This window comes from Pleurodeles waltl, chromosome 2_2 (genome assembly GCF_031143425.1).
Source record: "Pleurodeles waltl isolate 20211129_DDA chromosome 2_2, aPleWal1.hap1.20221129, whole genome shotgun sequence".
Taxonomy (NCBI): Eukaryota; Metazoa; Chordata; class Amphibia; order Caudata; family Salamandridae; genus Pleurodeles; species Pleurodeles waltl.
Window position 1 is genome coordinate 296585709 of NC_090439.1, and position 23581 is coordinate 296609289.

A 23581-nucleotide genomic window follows, 5' to 3' on the forward strand; every position below is an offset into this window, starting at 1 on the left:
ACTTTAAAGTACTAACGGGGACATATGATATGCACAAAGATACTTAAAAGCCTTTATGTTTAAGGATGAGGTTGGCGAGTTACTTGGAAAAGTTCTGTTGAATATCAGTCAAGGATGGGTTTAGTCGAAACATTCCTGCCACTAAGTTTTCATCTGAATGTAGATTACAACACTGGAAAAAGAGTGTCACAGTTACTATTTCCAAAAACTGCGTTTTGGGTGTGCTGTACAGCTCCCCCAAATATGTGTCATGGATGGAGAGGTGGACTGCATGCCACAGTGAAAATTATATGTGGGGCTTTCTCTGTAAAACCCCGGATCACTCAACAAGAACTGACTGATACTTTTCTACAGCTCTATCAATGACTGCTGAATAAAGAACACTTAACTATGGGCCTGAATCACAAACTGCATTTTGCAGTATGTAAAGCCGTACCAAAGAAGTACTAATTACTGCAAAATGCAATTCACAAACCTGTGAGTGGAAATCTACACTTCCATCTTTCCTATCTTTTCTATGGGGAAATATGCTAATTTATTTCCCAGTAATAAATGTTGCAGGGATAATAGGGAGTGATTGGAAAAAGGGGAATACTTACTACTAAATGGGAGGGCATTAGGGAACAGTAAGGAGGGCTTATGAGGGGCCCTTACACAGTGTTAAAGGCCCAAGGAGACACCTGTCTGATACACAGAGAGAAATTCTCAACAAACAAATCTCTCATAAAGTCCTTGACAATCGTGTTAGAAAGAAAAGATGCCCAATCCTAGGTGCAGTACATCCCTCACGTACCTTGACATTTGGATGAGTCGAGACAGGAAGGCCATAATCACTGAAAATTATGGTACTACTATATCAAAAATGGAAGAGCAGGAGGCGAGCTGAATTAGACTCCCCTTGTCCCTGAACGACAGAACTGCCCTGATGAAAATGATTCTCCTTCCAAAACCTCTGAACTTATTCGATAACATACCGATCCCCCGGACCAGACCATTCGTTAATGCTTTTAAATACCTCATAATTAAACTCGCATGGGCAGCTAAACAGCCTCGGGTCAATTGGGAAACCTTGACTTGCTGTATGGATAGGGAGGTCAGGCGGCGCCCGACTTCGAGTTGTTCTTTATCTGTGCGACAGCGCAATATACATATTATTGGCTTCATCCTCCACCCATACATGGCACATATAGCTATACAGCAGGGTGTGGCCCTACTAATCATGCAGACAGGAAAACGGCCAAAGCATACATGTGTAGAAATCCACATAGCACACGGGCAGACGGCATGGGAGGGTATACGCAAGCATTGTAGGAGGGACAGGTTCTACTCCCCCCCCCCCCCACCAGGCCCTCACACACTTTCTTCCATGGCTAAGCGGCCATGGCTCGAACACACTGGCCAGACTAGCCTCATGGGGTGTGAAGACAATGGGAGATTTGTTCCCGAACAGCGAGGTTATACCGGTGTCTGATGTGTCAGACCAAAACGTGACCACACCCCTGCATTCATTTTTATATCCACAGATCTGTGCACAAAGTAAAAACTCTACCTGGACTTTCCACGTGCACGCCCTGAATGCCAGGCTTTGGCAGTCATGCTAACCACGGGATCATGCACCTGCTTACTCACTAATAAACAAAAATTCAGGGTACAGTCCCTATCATCACACCGGTGGATGAGGGAGGCATGGGAAGGGGGTTTAGGAGACACGTGACCTCTAATGAATGAGCCTTCTGCTGTGTAGAGATTAGGGCTCTCGCCCCAAATGGCTGACTTCAGCTTATAGACTTTAAGTTCCTACACTGGTTATAACACACCCCGTTGCAATTATGTGCTTGGGGACTACACTCAGACTCCTGGTGCCTGTTGGGCAACACTGAGGCAGATTTTATCCATTGTGCTGGGCTGTACCTAACAATAGCCACATATTGGTCCCAAATATTCCAAACTCTTTCTGAAATGACTGGTATGGTGTTGCCACCCTCACCCAAACTGGCCCTGCTAGGATTCACTCTAAATACAGCATAGGAGGAGCACCGCTATGTGTCCATCACCCTGTTGATGGCAATGAGGCAGGTGGCTTGCCATTGGGGGATGGTATACCCCTCTGTGGTGGCAGCGTGGGTGCAAGACTTACCATTTTGCCAGGAACAACTGGGCACGTACTATCTTTTGATCCCCCCTATATGCAGACCTAGAGAGATTTGGGATCCTCTGAGTAACTATCTACTATCCGCTAGTATCTACCTTCGCAGAAGAAGGCGGCTAGCCCCTACGAGTGGGGCCAATCCACTTGTGGACCTTTATGTGGGATATGTGACTGATATGTCAGGAGCTGTACTCCTTTTTTAGGCCAAGCGTGCAAGCAATGTGACCTGTCTTAAGTATTGTGGGCTTTTAACGATGCCTGTCTCACGCCTATCACTTTCATTCACTCCTGCGCTTGCCTTTCAAAAATCACTAGATATCATTGGTAAATGCTTTACGTTTGACAAATCTTGAGGCTGATTTTGCACGCCTTGCACACTACCCATGTTACATGGATTATTGCACGATTGCCGAAATACTTCAGCGTGGGCAAACTATTTTTTTCTTTTCTCTCTTCGCTTCGTGCTGCATGACGGCCATGGCACTCACAGCATGAACAGGCACAACAGCATGAACTCGAAACGCGGTTTTGGAGCACTGGTCACATTGTTCACAGTTACCTAATTAGAGTAATTTTTGTGACTCTTGCATTAAAACACTTGAAATTTACTTTGCGTAAAACAGCAATCCTCAAAGCAAAAGCGGCTCTCCCGGCACATTGGGAGAGCTGATACTAAATATTCACTGCACTTGGGAAAATCGCCCCATAATGCTTTACAGAGCATTACATTTCCAAAACATTTTTGCTCATAACAACCTGTGGTGGTCCTAGGACAATGGGACCACCACCAAATCATTCAGCACCACACACTCTTACTGTCTAGGTCATCTCTGGGTCCCCACACTAGCTTAGTGGGGACCCCAAAACAATAATCCCTTCCACCATTCAGAGTCTTTTTAAGCATTCTCATGGCTGGAACTTCTGTTTTACAGTTGATAATAGCTTGTGTTTTAAGAACCTTGTTTGTAATATCATTGCTATAGGCCTGCTACCCCTGAAAATGTGTAATGCACTACACCCTCTTGGTGCTAAATATATGGATATACTGCATTATTTATTGCCATTTTCTTTTTGTGTGGTTATCCCTCTCAAGGGCTAACTATATAATTACATGACCAAGTTCCTTCCAAATGCTATTTTCATTGTGATGTTTTCTAATAGCTGTTCTAAGCATTACAGTAATATCGACATAAAATATTTGTGGCACAGAAACTTGTCCCATAACGCTTTGCAGGGCATTACTTTTACAAACGATTGTTGCTCATAACTCAGCCTGTGGTGCTCATAGGACAATGGGACCACCCTCAAAACATTCACAACAACATGCTATTTCTGTCTACATCATCTCTGAGGCCCCACACTATGTTAGTGAGGACTCCAAAATAATAACCCCTACCAGTCATTATCTTTTTATCCCTTTCACTGCCAGGTCTTTTCCCCCTCCTGTTCCAAGCCTTTTTTTTTAGCAATTTGGGGTAGTTTGCGCTTAGGCCCTCGTAACCTTTAGTCCACAGAAGCGAAGCATGCCAAATTATTTTTTCCATCAATCTGGGGATTCTAAAGGAACCCAGAGCTTGTGGGTTCCCTTGGAGGAGACCAAGAAATTAGCCAAAATACAGCTAAATTGTGTGTTTTTGGGGAAAAATGGGAAAAGAGTGCTGTCTAATAAAGCATCTGTTTTTTTCACCTCAAATGTCATCAACAAACTGTTTGCAGTGCTCAAATTACCATCTTTCCAGTTTTCAAGAACAGGCAAATTCAAATCAGAAAACCAACTTTTTCAACACTGTTTTAGCATTTTACTGGGACATATCCCATTTTTACAATTTGTTTGTGATTTCAGCCTCCTTCCAGTTAGTGACAGAAATGGGTGTGAAACCAATGGTGGATCCTGGACAGCTAAACATTTCTGAAAAGTAGACATAATTCTTAATTCAGCAAGGGGTCCTTTGTGTAGATCCTTCAAGGTTTTCCTATTTAGATCCTTCAAGGTTTTCCTATTAACAGTTGAAAAAAATATTGAAAATGAGTTGAAAAAAGCAGCCATTTCTGTCTACGATTTCTTCTGTAACTTTTTCAACTATGGCAGATTTTTTAAAGCAATATACCGTTACGTCTGCTGTACCCTTCTGGTTGCGGGGATATATAGGGCTTGTAGGTTTATCAATAACCCAAGGTACCCAGAGCCTATAAATGAGCTGCACCTTGCAATGGGTTTTCATTATACAAGGGGTAGAAAGCAATTAATTTGGTAAAATATAAAGAGTGAAAAATAGGTAGCAAGGAAGCCTTTGTATTTCCGTAATGGGCACAAGATAAAGAGTTTAGAAGCAATGGCTATTTTCACATCTCTGAATTCCGGGGTCACCATACTAGCATGTGAATTACAGGGCATTTCTCAAAATGACTTCTTTCTTACACATTGTCTTAAATTTTGAAGGAAACAATGTAGAGAAAGACAATTGCCAATACCACTTGTTATCTATTCTGTGTTCCCCCTAAGTCTCCCGATAAAAATGGTAACTCACTTGTGTGGGTAGGCCTAGAGCATGCAGGGGGGAAATGCCCCAAAACGCAACATGGACACATCACATTTTTACACTGAAAACTAAGTTGTTTTTTGGAAAGTGCTCATCTGTAGATTTTGGATTGTAGTTTAGTCGGCACTTCGGGAAACCTACCAAACCTGTACATTTTTTAAAACTAGACACCTAAAGGAATCCAGGATAGGGTGACTTGTGGGGCTCTCACCAGGTTCTGTTACCCAGAATCCTTTGCAAACCTCAAAATGTGGCAAAAAAACACTTTTTCCTCACATGTCTCTGATGGAAAGTCCTGGAATCTGAGGGGAGACACAAACTTCCTTCCTCCCAGCATTTCCCCAAGTCTCTCGATAAAAATGGTACCTTAATTTTGTGGGTAGGCCTAGTGCCTGCAACAGGAAATGCCCCAAAACACAATGTGAACACATCACATTTTTCTAATGAAAAAAGACACGTTTATTACAAAGTGCCTAGCTGCCAGCATCTAGGAGGGAAACCTAGCAAACCTTTACACTTTTGCAAACTAGACACCTAGGGAAATCCAGAATAGGGGGACTTGTGTGGCTTTCATCAGGTTCTGTCAACAAGAAAGCTTTGCAAACCTCAAAATCTGTCTAAAAGACACATTTTCCTCAAATTTCAATGATGCAAAGTTCTGCAATCTGAGGGGAGCCATAAACTTCCTTCCACCCAGCATCCCCCCCCCGTCTCCTAATTAAAATGGTACCTCTCACTTGTCTGGGTAGGCTTAGTCCCCGTGACAGGAAACACCCCAAAACTCAATGTGAACACATCAAATTTTCCCAATGAAAACTGACAATTTTTTTGCAAAGCGCCTCGCTGTGGATTTTGGCCTCTAGCTCAGCTGGTACCTAGGGAAACCTACCAAAGCCACACATTTTTTAAACGTAGACACCTAGAGGAATCCAGGATGGCGTGACTTGTGGGGCTCTCACCACATTTTGTCACCCAGAATCCTTTGCAAATCTGAAAATGTGGCTAAAAAAAATAAATCACTTTTTCCTCACATTTCAGTGATGGAAAGTTCTGGAATCAGAGGGGAGGCACAAACTTTCTTCTATCCAGCATTCCTCCAAGCCTCCCCATAAAAATGGTCCTTCAATTGAGTGGGTAGGCCTAGTGCCCGCGACAGGATACGCCTCAAAACACAATGTGGACACATAATTTTCCCAATGAAAAAGGACATGTTTTTTGCAAAGCAGCTAGCTGTGGACTTTGGCCTCTAGCTTAGCCGGCACCTAAGGAGACCTAGACACCTAGAGGTATCCAGGATTGGGTGACTAGTGGGACTCTCACTGGGTTCTGTTACCCAGAATCCTATGCAAACCTCAAAATTTGGCTAAAAAAACAACTTTTCCTCATATTTCGGTGCTGCAAAGTTCTGGAATCGGAGGGGAGCCACAAACTTCCTTCTATCCAACATTCCTCCAAGCCTCCCCATAAAAATGGTACTTCAACTGTGTGGGTACGCCCAGTGCCCACGACAGGAAATGCCCCAAAACACAGCTTGGACACATCAACATTCTCCATTACAAAACTACCTATTTTTGCAAGGGGGCATCTGCGTTTTTAGTTATGGGCTCAGCAGCTATCTAGGGAAACCTACCAACCCAGACAGTTTTGAAAACTAGACACCCAAGAGAGTCCAGGAAGGTGTGACTTGCATGGATCCCCCAGCGTTTTCTTACCCAGAATCCCCTGCAAAACTCAAACTTAGCTATAGAATCACATTTTCCTCATATTTCTGTGTGGGATCACTGCACCAGCACAACTTTCCTGGCATCTAGTGTTCCCCCGGTCATCTGATAAAAATGATACCTCACTTGCGTAGGTGGACCAAGTGCCTGTGACAGGGAAGGGCCAAAAACATGTAGAAATTGAAGGGGAACCAAAGCGGCCCCAAAAGGGCAGTTTTTTTCCAAATGTCTTTAGGCTGACAAGTGAGGCAAAAATGTTATTGGAATAGATATGACAATGCTGGGTGGTAGGAATTTTGTGGATTCCTGCAGATTACAGAAGGTTCCATCACAAAAATGTGTGGAAAATGTGTGATTTCAAGCACAGTTGGAGGTTTGCAGGACATTGTGGGTAAGAAAACGGTGTGGGGTGCATGTGAAGCACACCACCGTGGACTCACCCAGATGTTTAGTTTTCAGATGTGTCTAGGTCAGGTAGTTTTTTCTAGGTGGAAGCTTACCAAAGTCCAAAAAGTGTAGCTGCTCACCATTCAAGGTGGGACATTATAGGGAATTAGCCACGCTCTCTTTGCCCATATGTAAAATTAAAACCCAAAAGAGTCAAATGCCCTATTGCTCGCCATTGGGATGAGATGCTATAGTTTACAAAGGGGGGGGGGGGGGTGAAAGACTGTTGCTCACTTCAGTTGTAGTGGTGGCATGATTATGCCCATAGTGGTTGGCAGCCCCCACCTGTCTATTTAAAAAAAAAAAAATCCCTGGCATTCAGTGTACTTTCTGCCCCCCGGGGGCAGATCAGGGGTAATAACCCCTTCTGCCCCCTGGTGGCCAGAACAACTTTGTCCTCATTTATTTGGGGTGGGAGTATTGCATACCCCCACCCTCTTTTTTTAGAAAAAAATCTTCCCTGGTGTCTAGTGGGCTTTCTGCCCCTTTGGGGACAGATGAGCATTACAAAAATAGGCCAAGGGGGGCAGAAATGGCCAAAATGAATGCTCCCTCAAAGGGGTGCTGTCCTTGCCCAAGGGGCTGCGCCCCAAACAAAAAACACACACACAACAATCCCTGGTGCCTAAGTGGTTTCTGCACCCTTGGGGGCAGGAGGGCCTAATAAAATAGGCTGATCTACCCTAATGGGGGGCAGAAATGGCTAAATGTAATGTGGCCCCATGGGGAGTGATCCTTGCTCAAAGGCCCCCCACCAAACAAAACACACACACACACACACACACACACACACACAAAACAATACTAAATCTGTCACCAAGGGGGACAGAAATGGCCATCAGTAATGTGCCCGCATGGGGAGCGACCCTTGCCCAAGGAGCCGGCCCCCCAAAAAAATACACACACAACAATCCCTGGTGCCTAAGTGGTTTCTGCCCCTCTTGGGGGCAGATGGGCGAAATAAAAATAGGCCGCTCTGCCTCCAAGGGAGGCAGAAAAGGCCAACAGTAATGTGCCCCCATGGGGAGTGACCCTTGCCCAAGGGCCCGCCCCCCCCCCCCCCAAAACAAAACACACAACAATCCCTAGTGCCTAAGTGGTTTCTGTCCACCTTGGGGGTGGATGGGCCTAATAAAAATAGTGGGGACCTCAAAATAATAACCCCTCCCACCATTCAATGTCTTTTAAGCTTTCTCATGGCTAGAACATTTGTTTTACACCAGGAAGAAATTTTGTTTTTAAGGCCTTATTTGTAATATCATTGCAGTAGGCCTAAAACACCCTGTTGGGGCTAAGTATATGGTTACACTACATTACTTTCTCCTGTTTTTTCATGGGGTTATGCTGTCTGGGGGCTAACAAGATGGTTACATGGCCATGTTATTATTGTTATGGTGCCTTCTAGGGGCTGTTTTGCGCATTACAGTCTAATGCCAAAAGTTTATTTCCAATAAAGGTTTATATGATAATGGTATATGTTTTAATAATCTCTCCTTATTGCAATGTTGACCATGATTCAGGCCAACTTAACATCCTTATTACACTATGACTGTTTGAACACTCTTGATATGTGTGGGTGACCATTCTAGTTTATTTCTCTTCTGTGGCAATCTTGTCACTTTTTTGGGGTAATTTTATTAGCCAGCACCTCTAATGCTGGGGTGGTGAAAGTGGTATTCTAATGGAATTAGCATGGCAGATTTAAATTAGGATGCTAAATGACAACATTATGCTGCACAAAAAGGAAGAAGGTAAATGGATGTGCTTTAGTTATCTGCATGGCCACTGGAATTATATGGCAGGAAAAGACGAAATTATGAGGTTGGGTTGACCAATTGATGTGACAAAAAAAGTCCAGTTATGAATTTACAATGCCAATAGCTCTAACTCAAACAAATGCAAGACCTATTGCATTAATAATGGGTTTTTTTTGTAGGTGATTTGTCCACTGGGATGAAGCCATATTGGGTTTTCAATGTCAATCTTTACTAACCCTCGTGTATGTTACGACTGGATTTTATTTTCTGCTGCAATGCATTGCATTGTACTGAGGATTGTTTACAGTAATGTTGTTTCCATGGCTTTGTTCTTCTTTGCTGTTGTAACTACCCAAAGACATCCAATAAATAAAATATATAATTTAAAAAAAAGAAAACAAAGATGATGTGGCAGAAGACTGTACTTATTTGGGTACAACTGTTAGATATACTCTTCATGAGCAATAAAGAAGTCTTGATTTGAACGAATGGAAGAGGGTGGGCAGGATTTCTTGAGGGCTTGGCGGCTGTGGTTTGGCCCAAATACAAAATATCTTCTATTCCAGACTGCACGTTTTGTTAGCAGAAGCAGCTTTTGCTGCTCACAAGATCCTGAGGCAGTCTAGAGGTATAGTTGATGGTCCAAACTGTATGTCTGAAGCAGTCAGTCTGGAGAGGGGCTGAACTGTGAAGGAGCAGTTAGCTGTGGTCTTTTGTCGGGCAGCAAGCGTCCATCTTGAACTGAATCAAACTGTTTACAGACAAGTCCCAAAGGTCTGCGAAGCAGAACAGAATAAGCCACACCAGGATGATTTGGCAAAGTTTCCATAGGCACTAATGAGATCAGCCAAAGTTTGCAGACAGATTCTGATAATTTCATCCTTAGGTCCCCATACACCACCACCACAAGCAAAATTAGCGTACGCCACTTTGACTCTATTTTCCACTTCTGACCATAAGTGTCCTTGATGCTGAGGGCGTCCTTCCATACACTGTGGAACCAGCTATGTTCCACTGACAACTTGATTCAGTAAGATTGTCCTTGCAGGTTCAAAGCCAACTTGTGGTGAATTCTTGCAGATGAGCATGCCACCATTTTAGTGCCCACTTTCACTGTGAACATCTTGAGTATGAAAGTCCTGCTCTGCAAACGTGTGCTCTTTCACCATCCACTTTAAAAGAGCTTGAGTCATAGATAGAGTAACAGCTAAGGGATCAGCCTGATTGGAGATATGTTGGTACTAAAAGTCCAAATGTTCCCATAGGTGCTGCTTTCACAGGCAACACTGAGGTAGTAGCAGAATGCATGACAACATGTTGCCTGGGAGGAACTTGTATTTGCAAGCCCTAACTCAAATAAATGTCCTAAGCTATGGCCATAGGTCTTTCGTCATGCTAATGATAAGGAAAAACTTTTAGAGCAGCTGTAAAACCTTACAATTCTAGGTATACGTGCTTATGGCTGGAGACAGGCTGCAGTGTGCCTCAATTAATATCAGAATTATGTACAAGGCTGAGTGCTGTATGTATTGCTGTGCTTCCTTCTTACCTGATAGGTGCTTTGATGAGTGAACTATCCAGAAATGGAAAGCCCTGCAAACCAAGATGACATTGACGAGCTGCCAGTGGAAAGACATGTTTTGTAATAGCTCAGGGGACAGATACCAGACTGCATGGCAAGGCTTCAAATTGAAAATGACATCCGTTCACCATGAATTGCAAGAGCTGCTACATAAAACTACGTATTCTCAGAACATTGGACACCAGGTAATCACACCAATGGATGGATTGAAGTATGGATAATATGGGCAACTTGAAAGTCTGGTTTCGTGATACATTTTATGAAGGCCCTCAGGCCTAACAAGAGGGTGGTGTTTTTTTCATTTTTTTTAACATAGAAAAAACTTGAATAGATGCCTTGATTTTGGCTGTGACATAATGATGACTCTTCTTGCAGGGGATGAAGAGGAACAAGATTTATTGACCTCCAGCCCAGAACAGCCCCAGGATCAAACTGCAAGGAGAATATTACTGGCCAACCAAACAAGGGCTTCTGCTTAAACATACATCACCACAGCATCTTCCTCTCTTCATGAAAACAAACATTAACAATAAAATTATGTTACTTACATAAACATTAACAATAATAATATGACGTACAACTACATTTGCATAAGTGAAAATTCAGACATGGCATATAGCCAAGATTACAACCAGGTGCATGAAACAAGCAACAGAGAAGCAGAAGAACCAATTAAGCTTCACAATATCTTACAGATTTTCCAATGACCCATTTGCTTTCGATACTTAGTGGTAGATCTCAGGATCCATCCCGTTCCTCTGCATTTCTAAAAACATTTTTAATTTCGATCCTTAGAGATAGTCCTTATTCACTCTGTTCATCTTCATAAACTCCTTTGTCACTTCTAAACGATAACCTCATTGTTCACTTGTTACTTTGACAATTCTGTTCAATTCTACTATTAACGTTAACTGTGTTACCACTCACAACTTCAGCTATGACTGGTGCCCTAAATTTTGACAGCCCCTTCTGTACATGCAAAGGCTCTTTAATACTTAAGCACATCCCAACAAAAATGTTTTCTTTACACAACTGATAACCATGCTTTATGCCATACCCATGTTTCAATTTAATTTGATAGCTTTCTACTTCGGGTCAGATCAAAACATACATCACTTGTTCATGTTCTGTTTAAGGAACCCAACTCCTTAGCCACGCAAGACTATTCTTGAACACCAGGATGCAACCTTTCAAGACCTTGAAAGGACGCTTACCAGTGACATTACTGAGACTTGTACAGTCTGACCATAACAAGCTATCAACAGCGTCGGATATATCAGCTTTATATTTTTATTGGCCACAGGACACACTCAACCAGAGTACATTCATTATTTGTACCAATCTACTTGCCTTGGGTGATAAAGTGCAATTCTCCTGTAACTGTTAATATCTCATCTCTTTGGACACAAGCTGAACACCATTATCTTTCACGAGTTTCAGGCTTAATTGAGCGGAGAAGAGGGATGCTCTAGATTGCAAGTGCCAGGACGAAACATAAAGAGAGAGTAAGTTTACTCTGCCGGTGTGCAGCTCCACAGCCGAAAGATTATAAAAACATGTCCTAAATGCGCACATGTATCTTTACTTGACCGGATGTAAAAACGGAAACATGCCTGAATGATGGCTGGGTTGGCTGCAAAGCCAGGCCGATAACCACATTCTTCAAAATAAAGACACCACTGAAACAGTGCAACCTCTGTTCAAATAAGTTAGTTGGTAAAGAAGGAGGAGTTTGAGGATTTCTTCCCGCAGGGCCTATTGATGATGGTTATTATTTTTTTCAGAAGGCAAGGAGGTAGTCTGGAAACAAACCCTACTCAATGTGCGAACCAGATGATGTACAGGCCCCAGAAACTCAAGGTGGTGTCGCAACTGCTTTTTTTCCCCCTGATGATAAATACCACAGGAGTAACCCATATACCTAACTGAGAACCCTTGGGTTTGCTTTTTTGGACTGACTGAAGTTGTACTTTGGCACATGGTACAGCCTGTTTGGTTTGATTGTGACCATTCAATTGCCATAACAGGCCTCATAGTGCTCTGAGCCCCAGAGGAACTTACTACTGGATTTCCATCTCCTTGTTCAGGCATTTTTAAAGCTCGCATAGCCCAACATTGTTCAACTTTTTGAACAGATTGGATCATTTTTTATCCTTGTTTTAAGTGTAATGTCATGTTTTATCTTATAGCACAACATTCTATGAGCTCTGAATGTTATACATAGTCTTAAATTTTGCACAATAATTTTACTAGAGCTTTATATATCTGGTTGGGTTTTAGGGCTATACTTAATCCTTCTGTGGTGTACTCATATTCGAAAAGGGGTCCATCATACTAGGGTTCCCACATAAGGCTGGATAGTAATATCAGAGTGATATTTAAGCAGGAGCCCTTGTTTGGTTGGCCAGTAATATTCTCCTTGCAGTTTGATCCTGGGGCTGTTCTGGGCTGGAGGTCAATAAATCTTGTTCCTCTTCATCCCCTGCAAGAAGAGTAATCATTATGTCACAGCCAAAATCAAGGCATCTATTCAAGTTTTTTCTATGTTAAAAAAAAAAAATCTGCCATATAGCTTTTGCTTGAAACTGAATTTGGGAGTAGTGCAAAATAACTGTTGTTCTATCCACTGAGACACTGAATTCGGCTAGCCGAACTTCAACTGAAGAAGCTGAAGTAGACCTTTCTATTTCATGCACAAACTGGTTCTTCCCTTTGGTATCCCTCGAGTGCAGTAATTCCCCAGATACAACTGGTAAACCAGATACTAGCATCCAGAGAGATCAGTCTATGAGGGAGCTTATTTCTAGAATAGATTTATTGACAAATGAGATCAGAGAATTAAAAGGATGAGTGAGAACCTTACTGGTGCACACCCAAGTCCAGGGGGAGGGTTTTAGTAATAGTCCACAGTTAAGCCTCCCAGTGACCACTAAACTACATAAGATTCATAGTGATGAGACCCAGTGCCTTAGAGCACTGAATATGGTTCCTATCTCCAAAACAACACATGCATCCTCAGTTTTTTTTAAATAATCATACTAGTAGTGTACATGGGGTGGGTTCAGAAGGCCCCTGGACAAGTGGAGAGAATGAAATGGAGTCTAGTGCTAACATAGGTCCAAGGGTGTATAACAAGTCTAGGCATCTTCTTATATCTCCCTCCCAACGCTTTTATTGTAGTTCCTTCTCAAAGGGACTTCCTGGGGAAGCTTTTGCTCAACCCCCACCTCCCCCCCACCCCATAGAGTGAATTCGCACACTACCCTTCTGCGACGACCCAATGAACACATTTTAAAAAAACATTCCCAGTTGAATAGGAAATATAGTGCATATGACAAATGTCCCTAAATTATGTCAAAAGGCAAGGGAGGATGGTGATTGTTTGAGAACTAAAATAATACACTGGATTCCATATGAACGCCAAGGTCCGTCGCTAGTGCATGCAGACATATTAAGAGCTGAGTGAATTCCGTGCGACACTGGAGGGAATAACGTCAGGACATTTCTAGGAGCTTAAGATATGGTGATCGGTCTCATTTTAATGGAGCTAAGGTCAGCTCCACTGAAGCACTCATTAATGCAATTCAAACTAAATATAGAGACACACGACTAAGCCCTAATTACTATCTACCACAGCAGTAGCAGATATTCCACAGGCCAACAATTTGCCCATTCAGTGTTTCACAGATCCTGCTAGGACCACATTGACCATTACATTCAGATTATTAATTGGCCAACAAGAGGTCTATTGACTTACTCTGGTCATTTGAATATTTTTATGGAAACCAGAAGGGTGTTCTATCCCTGTGAAGATATTCCCTTGGATCATTCTGCAGATGTAATCCTCAACACTCCTCCTCTTAATGAAGAAGATCATTAAATTTAGTAAGTCATTAAACCTACTATTCTGGAACATATCAGGTCCAAGGTAAAAACCTGTTGACCCTGATTGGAAGGATTATATTGAACAATTTCAACTCTGTTTGCTACAGGAAATTTGGCTAACAGAGTCACCTTGAAAACCAGGATATAGGACTTATTATGTAAATGCCATACTTTTTCTAAGTGGCAGGCCATCAGGGGCCCTTTTTATATGGGCAAAAATATTCTTGAAGGTCTGCGCTGAAGTCTTGAATATTGATTCCCCTGATATTTTAGGGCTACTAATATATATATATAGACAAAAGGGGGACATATTGCATATTATTAATATTTGTATCAGGCTGAGACAAAGAAATATGGTATCCCCCACTCTAGCTATACCAGAGAATTTATTAAATATCATAAAAACGAAGGGCATAGTTGTTATAGTGAGGGATTTTAATATCACATACAGGCATATCTGTGGCCTTGGCTTTGTTACAGAGAAGGAGGATAAATCATGGAGTATAACATCTCTTGATTTTAGTTTCACCGTTCCACGTGACATGGCCGCCATTCAAGTGGCCCTCTTAACTGTAGCACATGGCCTGCAGGTCTGCAAGTGCAGGTTAAATCTGACAGGCAAACTTCATAAACCTTCGAGCAAGGTATGATTAGAGCTAAACTACATTACATCTTGTTAGGTGTCTCATTATAGGACAAAATGAAAGGCATGAAGATAAATCTAATGGGTGATAGTGATCACTATCCTTTACAACTAACAATGTCAGGAACCCTGGTCAGGGAACAGAGCCTATCTATTGGATCCCGGATCGTAGAACTAACGGTCAGTATTGGCAGTAGATCTATTGAGTGGACAAAAATAAAGGTCAACACACATATTTTAACTAAAATTTACAATTATTACTCCAATGCTCGGATTCCATTTGCTGATTTTCCTGCATCTGCTATCCTCATAGTTGACATTCATAATAGTTTAGTTGAGAATCAAAACCGTGACTATTAATGTACCATCTGGAACCTCAGTGAAAGTACCAAATAAGAATAGTCTAAAAAAATCCCTGGTACTCGAAGGATTGTTGAATAGCCAAAAAGGCCTTGATAATGTTTCTAAAATCTAAATCTCCCCTGATGTTTGTGCAGCACTGGTACAATATAAGAGAGTGTTGGCTTTAGCCAAACGCAACTGGGACAATACAGATTGGATGGATCTGACTGAGGCAGCAAAGACCTGGGATAATATAACATTCTGGAAAAATATAGCTCATGGTAGTAAGGAGATTAGCTAAGAGCTGAAATGATTTTTAACCCCCAATAATCGGGTCGAACATTTTTCAAAACTTTACTCAAATGGGAATGGCGATCCATTTGTCATACTTTCCCAAACTACAGGGTAATTCTTTGTTTGGGAATAATTCAATACATGTACTAGTCCGTGTGGAAGAGTCAAAGTAGGCCATAGTGACACTCAAATTAGACAAGGCCCTGGGTTCTTACCTACCACGGCATGATCTCTCAACTTGGACATCCTATGTAATTCCATAGCTGCGAGAGCCCCAGTACCTGATTACTGGAAGAAGTGAGTACAGATTATCCATATTTATAAATAAAAATAAAAAAATGCGAGCAACATGACCACTACCAATTATAAGCCAATTAGTCTTTTGGATACTCTCGAAAGGGTATATGGCAAGCAAATTTTGAACAGGACCATAGAATAGATGGAGGGCAATACGATCATGTCACCCAATCAGGCAGGCTTTAGGTCAAGAGTGATCACAGTAGACCAGGTGTTTAGAATTATTCCTATTACTTGGACATATTTAAAGTGAAGGGATGGCCACTTATAGATTGCTTTAGTTGATTTGAGGGTTGCATTCAACCTATTTCCAAGGTGTTTGCTATGGGACTCCCTCATGAAGCAAGGTGTCCCTCCAGAACTTTTAACCCAAATAAAAACACTCCTTCTCGAGAACTATGGCCATGTTTGCTGGGGACCCCAGAGGGAACTAACTGAATGCATCCAAGTACGAAGGGATGTGAGACAAGGCTGCATACTCCGTCTACACTCTTTTCACTTTATGTGAATGATGATACATAAGGTCTTTCCAAATGTACTAATAATTCACCCAAGCTAGACGGGGTCCCAGTGTTTGCACTTTTATTTGTAGATGATACCCTCCTGATGTCACAAACCTCAAAGGAACTGCCTCTACTCCCTGTTAAATTAAATACATACTGTGAAGTTAAGGGTTTGGAAATGAACACAAACAGGACTAAATACAAGGTAAACAGACCCCATAAGTCTTTTAAAGGGAATCTATGTCTGCGACAGAAAAGCCTTGAACGAGTTCCTAAATTTGAGCACTTAGGTATATTGTACCGTAGTAAGTTGTCCTGAACTACACATATACAAAAAGAGTAGAGTTGTTTTCCAACACAGTGCGATATCAATACTCAAAAAGAATCAGAAACAACATTCAGAGCTATTTTCCTGGCCATAAAAGTATACAAGTCAAAAGCAGAGGCAGCTACCCTATAATGCTTAGAACCTTGGGTAATAGATAATGTTGAAAAGCTGACATTGGGCAAAAACTATTTTATAAGGTCCCTAATTACATCTACACAAAATTACTCTGCTCAGTCCACTGCTCTATAATGTAACCCTTAGAAGAGTGGAGCACCTAGTGGCTCTCAGACCTCTCCTTTATTGGGAGAGAATCTGTACAGTACCAAAGCTTGCACCGTATAGAGGGAATGAGAGAACTTTAGAGGATAAAAAAACAATTCCACCTTGTAAAGGTTTCAGCATATGGAAACATGGTTTACCAAGTTAGGCCAAAGGTCCCTTTGAGCTAGCTCAATGATAAAATCAGTTGGAATGCGTTTAAGCAAAGGTATGGAATCTAATAGATTACAGATAACTTCAGTGCCTTCACGTTGTGAAGTATTGGTATAAATGGATTCAATAGGGGCGTGGCCAAGATGGCGGCCGGAGCGGAGGCTTAACTGAGGAGCTCCGCTCTCGGCCCACCAATGTACTAAAATCCTGAGCCCTGCTGTGCCCCAAAGTGCATGGGTGAACAGCAGAAACATTGCCTGACTCCAGCGGAAGCTCTGGGTGAGTGGCGCCCAGGAGGGCGCGGCGCGCGGAGAGGAGCCGGGGTCGAAGAGACAGAGCCGCCGCCATTGCCCGGGATCGCGTCTTCCGCCTGGACGCGCCGTGCGTTGGACCGAGAGAAGAGCAAGAGGGCGCCAGGCCCTCTGGACCCTTGGCTAGTGCCCCCTGGCTCGGCGTGGGGACTATGGAGCGGGGGACGCCCCTCAACTTGACGGGGGCGCCCCATTCTAGCTGACCCCGACCGTGCGGCCTGGATGGATCACCGATCACGGTGGGTGCCTGCGTGGGACGCTCGGGACCCGCCTGCTACTTTCGCGGGGAGAATCACTGGGTCCCACCACATGGAAACTGAAGAGCCCTGGACCCGACGCCCATTGAGGCTCCGCTAACATGGAGGCGGGGCAACGTTGCGGCCCTACAGCGGAACCAGTGCTCCTATCTGTCCGCGCCACGCGAGCCTGCAGCGATCTTCCCCAGCCCTTCGATATCACTACTGGTATTCTCATTGCTTGCAACTGGGGAATCGCCGGGAGCACTGAATTACGGGCTGCCCTCTTTGGTGAGGGGCACTACGCAAAGTACCTGGCCCAACTGGGTCCTGCTTGCTATCCGGGGCGGTGGCTGCTACGCGGCGAGGGGCATCTATGTACCAGACCGGGCCCAAACCTACAGGGACGGAGTAAGAAATTGGAGGAACTAAAATAGACACCAACACCAGGACGGGACATGCAACTCCCTCCTGAACTTTAAGCCAAGAGAATTAGAGGACGTACTGGGGGGAGACTGAAGGCGGGGGCGGACACTCCCAGCTAATAGTCGGCTGTTAACCCTGGCTGAACGAACAGGGCAGGACAGCAAGAAAATCATGGTCAAACCAAAACACCCCAAAACGGGGTCTTTGGGAGATGGAGACCTTCCCCAACCGACTGGCCATGCGGACACGCAATCGTCCACATTTCTACAGCTGAATGAAACATTACGCACGCATTACCTCCAATTTGATAAAATTATGCAAGCAATAATGGATACTAAATCCTCGCTGGAAGGGAAAATTGACGCCGCAGTACTGAAAGTCTCATTGCTGCGCGCTGACCATCGCAAATTAACTGGAAGGGTCCACGACACTGAAACGACACTGAAAACTATCCAGCCAGAAGTAGTAGATATGAGAATTAAAATGCAACAAATAGAACTGGACATAGCTCAACTACAACGTAGGGCTGAGGAAGCTGAACGGCGGTCCAGATGTAATAACATCAGATTCCTTGGAATCCCTGAGAGAATCAAATCCCCTAAGGCAGAGGTGTTCTTAGAGACCTGGCTGAAAAACACACTTAAAGAACAGTTCCCTACTACAATACCAGTGATCGAAAGAGCACACAGAATTCCGAGCAGACCACCTCGCCCGGGAGCACCGCCCCGATCACTAATAGCTCGCTTCCTAAATTATAGGGACAGAGACTTGGTCCTTCAGCACTTTAGAACGTCTGACCAGATCATGCTGGAGAACAGCAGAGTAACTGCCTACCCTGACTACACAATGGAGGTACAACGCAGGAGAGTTGCGTATAGCAAGATCAAGCAGTTGCTGCGAGAAAAGGGCATCACTTATTCCCTTATGTTCCCAGCACGACTACGCATCGTCATGGACGAGAAAATCCTAATGTTCCCTAACCCTGAAGATGCATGGACATGGATCCACGCTAAAGGATTGGTCGATCCGGCCAAGGAAGACACATTATCCAAAGCATGGTCTACCGCTAGCTCCAGAAAGAAGAAAAAAAATACTAAAACATCCTCCCGCCCCACAAAAGCGCAATTGGCGTTGGACCGAGCACAAATATTAAAAGACACTAACTCATTTGCTTGTGCGATGCTGGATACCAGGAGCGAAACGGACACCAATGACACCGCCTCACACGTGGGAGACACAAGCCCATCCCCCTCCCCGTTGCTGGTGGGCCCGGACCTCACGCCGCGATCGGCGGACGAGCTTGAAAAGTGAAGGACTGGTGTCCGTGGCCCCTCCCCGGCGGCGGCAGCGACTAAGGTGTTGCATGCCCCCAGCACCGGGACTCTCTACCCGAGATCTTCAGTGAATAACAGCCATTAATATGAGAAGCAATGACTGAATCTTTGAAAGCTGTACAAAGGCGCATGGGACTGCAGAGGCGTGAAGTATCCTGTAGGTGGGCGTCCCAAGGGCCCGACCTCGAGTAATCCACGACCCCCTACATCTGAACGGTATCTGAATGTAACTGACTTCCCTGGAAGCCACTTTAGGCACCGGTTGTGCCACTTTGTTTAACGGACGTACACAGTCCGCAATATCCTTTTGGTTGTTATATCTTTCTTTTTCTTTTCTATTCTTAGCCCACTATGGGCTTACTCTTCCCTCCTCGGAGCGCGGGGGCCGGGTGGGTGGGGGGCTTGGGGTGGGTTGGCGGGGGCACGGCAGGGGGTGCGGGGGAGGCGGACAGGGTGGGTACTGATCAGATAGCTCTCTACGGCTCTACACAACATAATGAACAAGAAACCCAGATATAATTTAATAACTTGGAATGTGAAGGGCATGGCCAGTGCTAACAAACGTCACAGAATATATGCGTACTTAAAACGCCACCACATACACATAGCAATATTACAGGATACACACATTACACCTGCAGAGGCCGCTCGGTTAGAAAAGTGCTGGACGGGCTCAATATACAGCGCTGGCGACTCATCCTTCGCCAGAGGGGTGCTGATCTGGATAGCACCGGGTGTCCCTTACACAGTACAACACAGCATAAAAGACAAGGAGGGCAGGTTTATACAACTAAAGGGGCTGTTGGATGGGGAGGAACTCGTGATAAATGGGCTATATGTCCCGAACATCAAACAAGGCGAATTTTTACAAACTAAGGTTTCGCAATTAACCAACGACCTAACTCCATCATGCGTATGGGGAGGAGACATGAACTGTGTTCCACACATAGATAAAGATAGATCACACCCTCCGCTCGTGGCCGCCCCAACAATGAAAAATTCCCTAATGCTGGGTGCGTGGATGGAGGAGCGGCGACTGATCGACATATGAAGGCACATGCATCCACATGAAAGAGCGTATTCCTATTATTCCCCAGTACACCTATTACATACCCGAATAGACCTCATCCTCACCTCACAGAACCTAACACATAAAATAATGAGAGCAGAGTATTCCTCTAGGGTAATCTCAGACCACTGCCCACTCATAGCACAAATAAGATGGGGCAGGCCCCGCTCATTTATTCCTACCTGGCGACTGCAAACGCAATTATTACAAGACCCCCCTTTTAGGAAGGATATAGCTACGCACATTTCAGCATATTTCACGTTGAATGATGGGACGTCCAGTTCCAGGGCCATTGAATGGGATGCACATAAGACAGTTATAAGAGGGGTATGTATATCAACCACAGTAGGAGTGCGGCAAACATTGATGCGCGAACTCCGAGTATTAGAACAAGAAATTCAGTCAGCTGAATGCGAATTTGCTAAAGGCTCAATAACATCAGCGAAACTCACTAACATGCGCTCTATATGGACCGAGACAGACAGCCGCCTCAGACACTTCGACTATCGACACTACATGGCCCGCACGCACGCAGAAGGCGACATATCCGGTAAATTATTAGCATGGCTTACAAATAACGAACGCCGGAACACCCCCATAGGCGCTATCCGCCTGGAAACAGGTAGGATAGTTAATACACAGGTAGAGATAAATAACGCTTTCAGAGAGTATTATAGCTCGCTGTACCAGGCACGGCCTCCGCCCACCAATACCCAATTAAACAACTTCTTCAGCGGCATTACCCTGAGTCACCTGACCGCCGCTCAAGCTACAGAGCTAGATAGTCCGATAGAGATAGCTGAAATCCAACAAGCATTGCAGGAGTTAACACACGGCAAAGCGCCCGGCAGCGATGGTATACCTATCGAATACTACAGCACGTTTCAATCCCAGATTTTAGCCCCATATCTGGTAATGCTAAAGGAAGCACTAGAACTGGGCCAGCTCCCTGATACATGCCGTGAGGCATTGATAGCAGTATTACCGAAGGCAGGTCGCGACCCATTGGATGTTCGCTCATATAGGCCATTATCATTGCTAAATACAGATTGCAAACTACTCAGCAAAATACTAGCCAACCGCCTGCTCCCATACGTATCAGAGTTGGTACATCAAGACCAGGCAGGCTTCATACCCGGTCGCAGCACATTCAACAACATCAGGAACTTATTACGCCTGATGAGAAATTCCCCGGTAGACGGTGAGCAGCAGGTGGCAGTTTCATTGGACATAGAAAAAGCGTTCGATACGCTGGGATGGCCTTTCTTAACAGAGACACTTAAACGGATGGGCTTCGGGCAAACATACATTGGCTGGGTGAGAACATTATACACTGACCCAACAGCTAGGGTTAAGACGGGGGACACGATCTCTGAAAAATTCAACATTGGTAGAGGCACCAGACAGGGATGTCCGCTATCCCCACTGTTATTTGCATTAGCTATTGAGCATCTGGCCGCCCGTCTTCGCATAATGGCCCCCACATGGGGTGTCTTGGATGGCCAGACGCACCAGATAGTCTCCTTATATGCAGATGATGCGCTGATATTTCTACGAGATCATTCGGGAGCCCTTCCGGGCCTGTTGGAACTTTTAGAACAATTTAGCTCGGTGGCCGGGTCAACAGTGAACTGGGCAAAACCCTGCATATTCCCTATGCGCCCGGTCCCCGAGGCACTCAGAACACTATCGGGTCCGGGTGGCTTGAAATGGTGCTATACAACATTTAAATATCTAGGTGTAAATATATACCATGATAGTCAAGATCTTAGAGATGGTAACCCTGGCCAAGTGATCAGATCAACGAGGGGCTCCTTATCCTTCTGGTGCTCACTCCCATTGTCCCCTGTGGGCAGAGTAGCTATTGCAAAGATGATAGTGCTGCCACGACTCCTCTATTATTTCATGGCATTACCCTTGGTACTGCCGGGCTCCTTTTTCAAACTATTGAATAGCTTACTAACGGACCTAATATGGGGCAATGGCCGCAGACGCGTCGCATTAACAAAAGTGCTCCAACCGCTTAAACTGGGGGGGTTGGGCGCCCCCAAATTTGAAGCGTACTACGCAGCTGCTCAGATACAATGGATATCCACTTGGGTTGGAAACCCCTCTGGGGCCGAAACTCAGAGGGTGTTGTTAGATCTCGGCGGTACAGAGGTACTGCAATACCTCATGAATCGGACCGACCCGGAACACACAAGTAATGTGCTGCTGTCCACCGCACACTGGGCTTGGGGCCGGTACGCTCTGCAACGCGGAAAAGATCCGCAGTACTCCCCGAGGATCCCACTGTTGGCTCAACCGACATTACCAAAAATAGCAGCCAAAGTGGGCCTGAACACCTGGGGTAGCAGGGGCATACATACACTTGGGGACATTTACCAAGATGGGCAACTTCAAACTTACGAGGCATTAGCCGATAAGCATGCGCTGGGTCGGGGAGGATTCATAGCCTACGGGGCAGTCCGACAGGTAATGCGAGAGTGGTGGAGAAGCGGCAATTCAGAACCAGATGTCTCCCCTTTGCTTCACGAGCTGCTGGGGAGCATTAATGCCCCATCAAGCATATCGAATATATACAACATCCACGCTGCCCAGTCTGAACACAAACAGGAACATGCAAAAAATAAATGGGATCGTGTGTTACCGGAACCACTAACACTAAACTCATGGGAACAAGCGATGAAAATGACTCGCAAGGTCTCACGTAACCCCCGCTTCCGATACACACAGTTTAATTATGTGCATCAGACTTATTTATCACCACACCGCATAACGCGCATGTTTCCCCGATCACCGCAGACATGCCCCAGATGCGACACAGAAGAGGCCACTTTCTATCACATGACATGGGAATGCCTCCCGATCCGGAACACATGGATAGATATAATAACGTTGTTAGCTGAATGGACAAACACCACATTATCCCCCACTCCTGAAGTGTGCTTACTGGGTATAACACCCCACCCCAAAAAACGTACATATAAATGCATTGCCCTGGCATTGGTGCTGTATAGACGCCTTATTGCCATGAAGTGGAAAGCCCCGGGCGCTCCCAGTGTTGCCCAGTGGCGAGAGGAGGTGATACGGTGGGGCAAAGCAGAAACACAGACACTACAGAATTTACTGGATAAAGGTATACTAGTTAAAGGCCTAGATGTATGGAATTTATTTGTGATAGCTGCAGAAAACAAAGACGATGAACGCCCTCCCTAAATTAACGAGAAAGAGATAATTGCCGTCACCCCAGCAGCCACAGCAAAATACTATTATAGAGGTTGA

General features: G+C 44.5%; 1 protein-coding gene across 3 annotated transcripts in view; it reads right to left on the reverse strand.

The window, feature by feature from the left end:
- TBC1D7 (TBC1 domain family member 7) overlaps nt 1-23581 on the reverse strand; it is a 159722-nt gene that overhangs the window by 66907 nt on the left and 69234 nt on the right. The window lies entirely within an intron of this gene.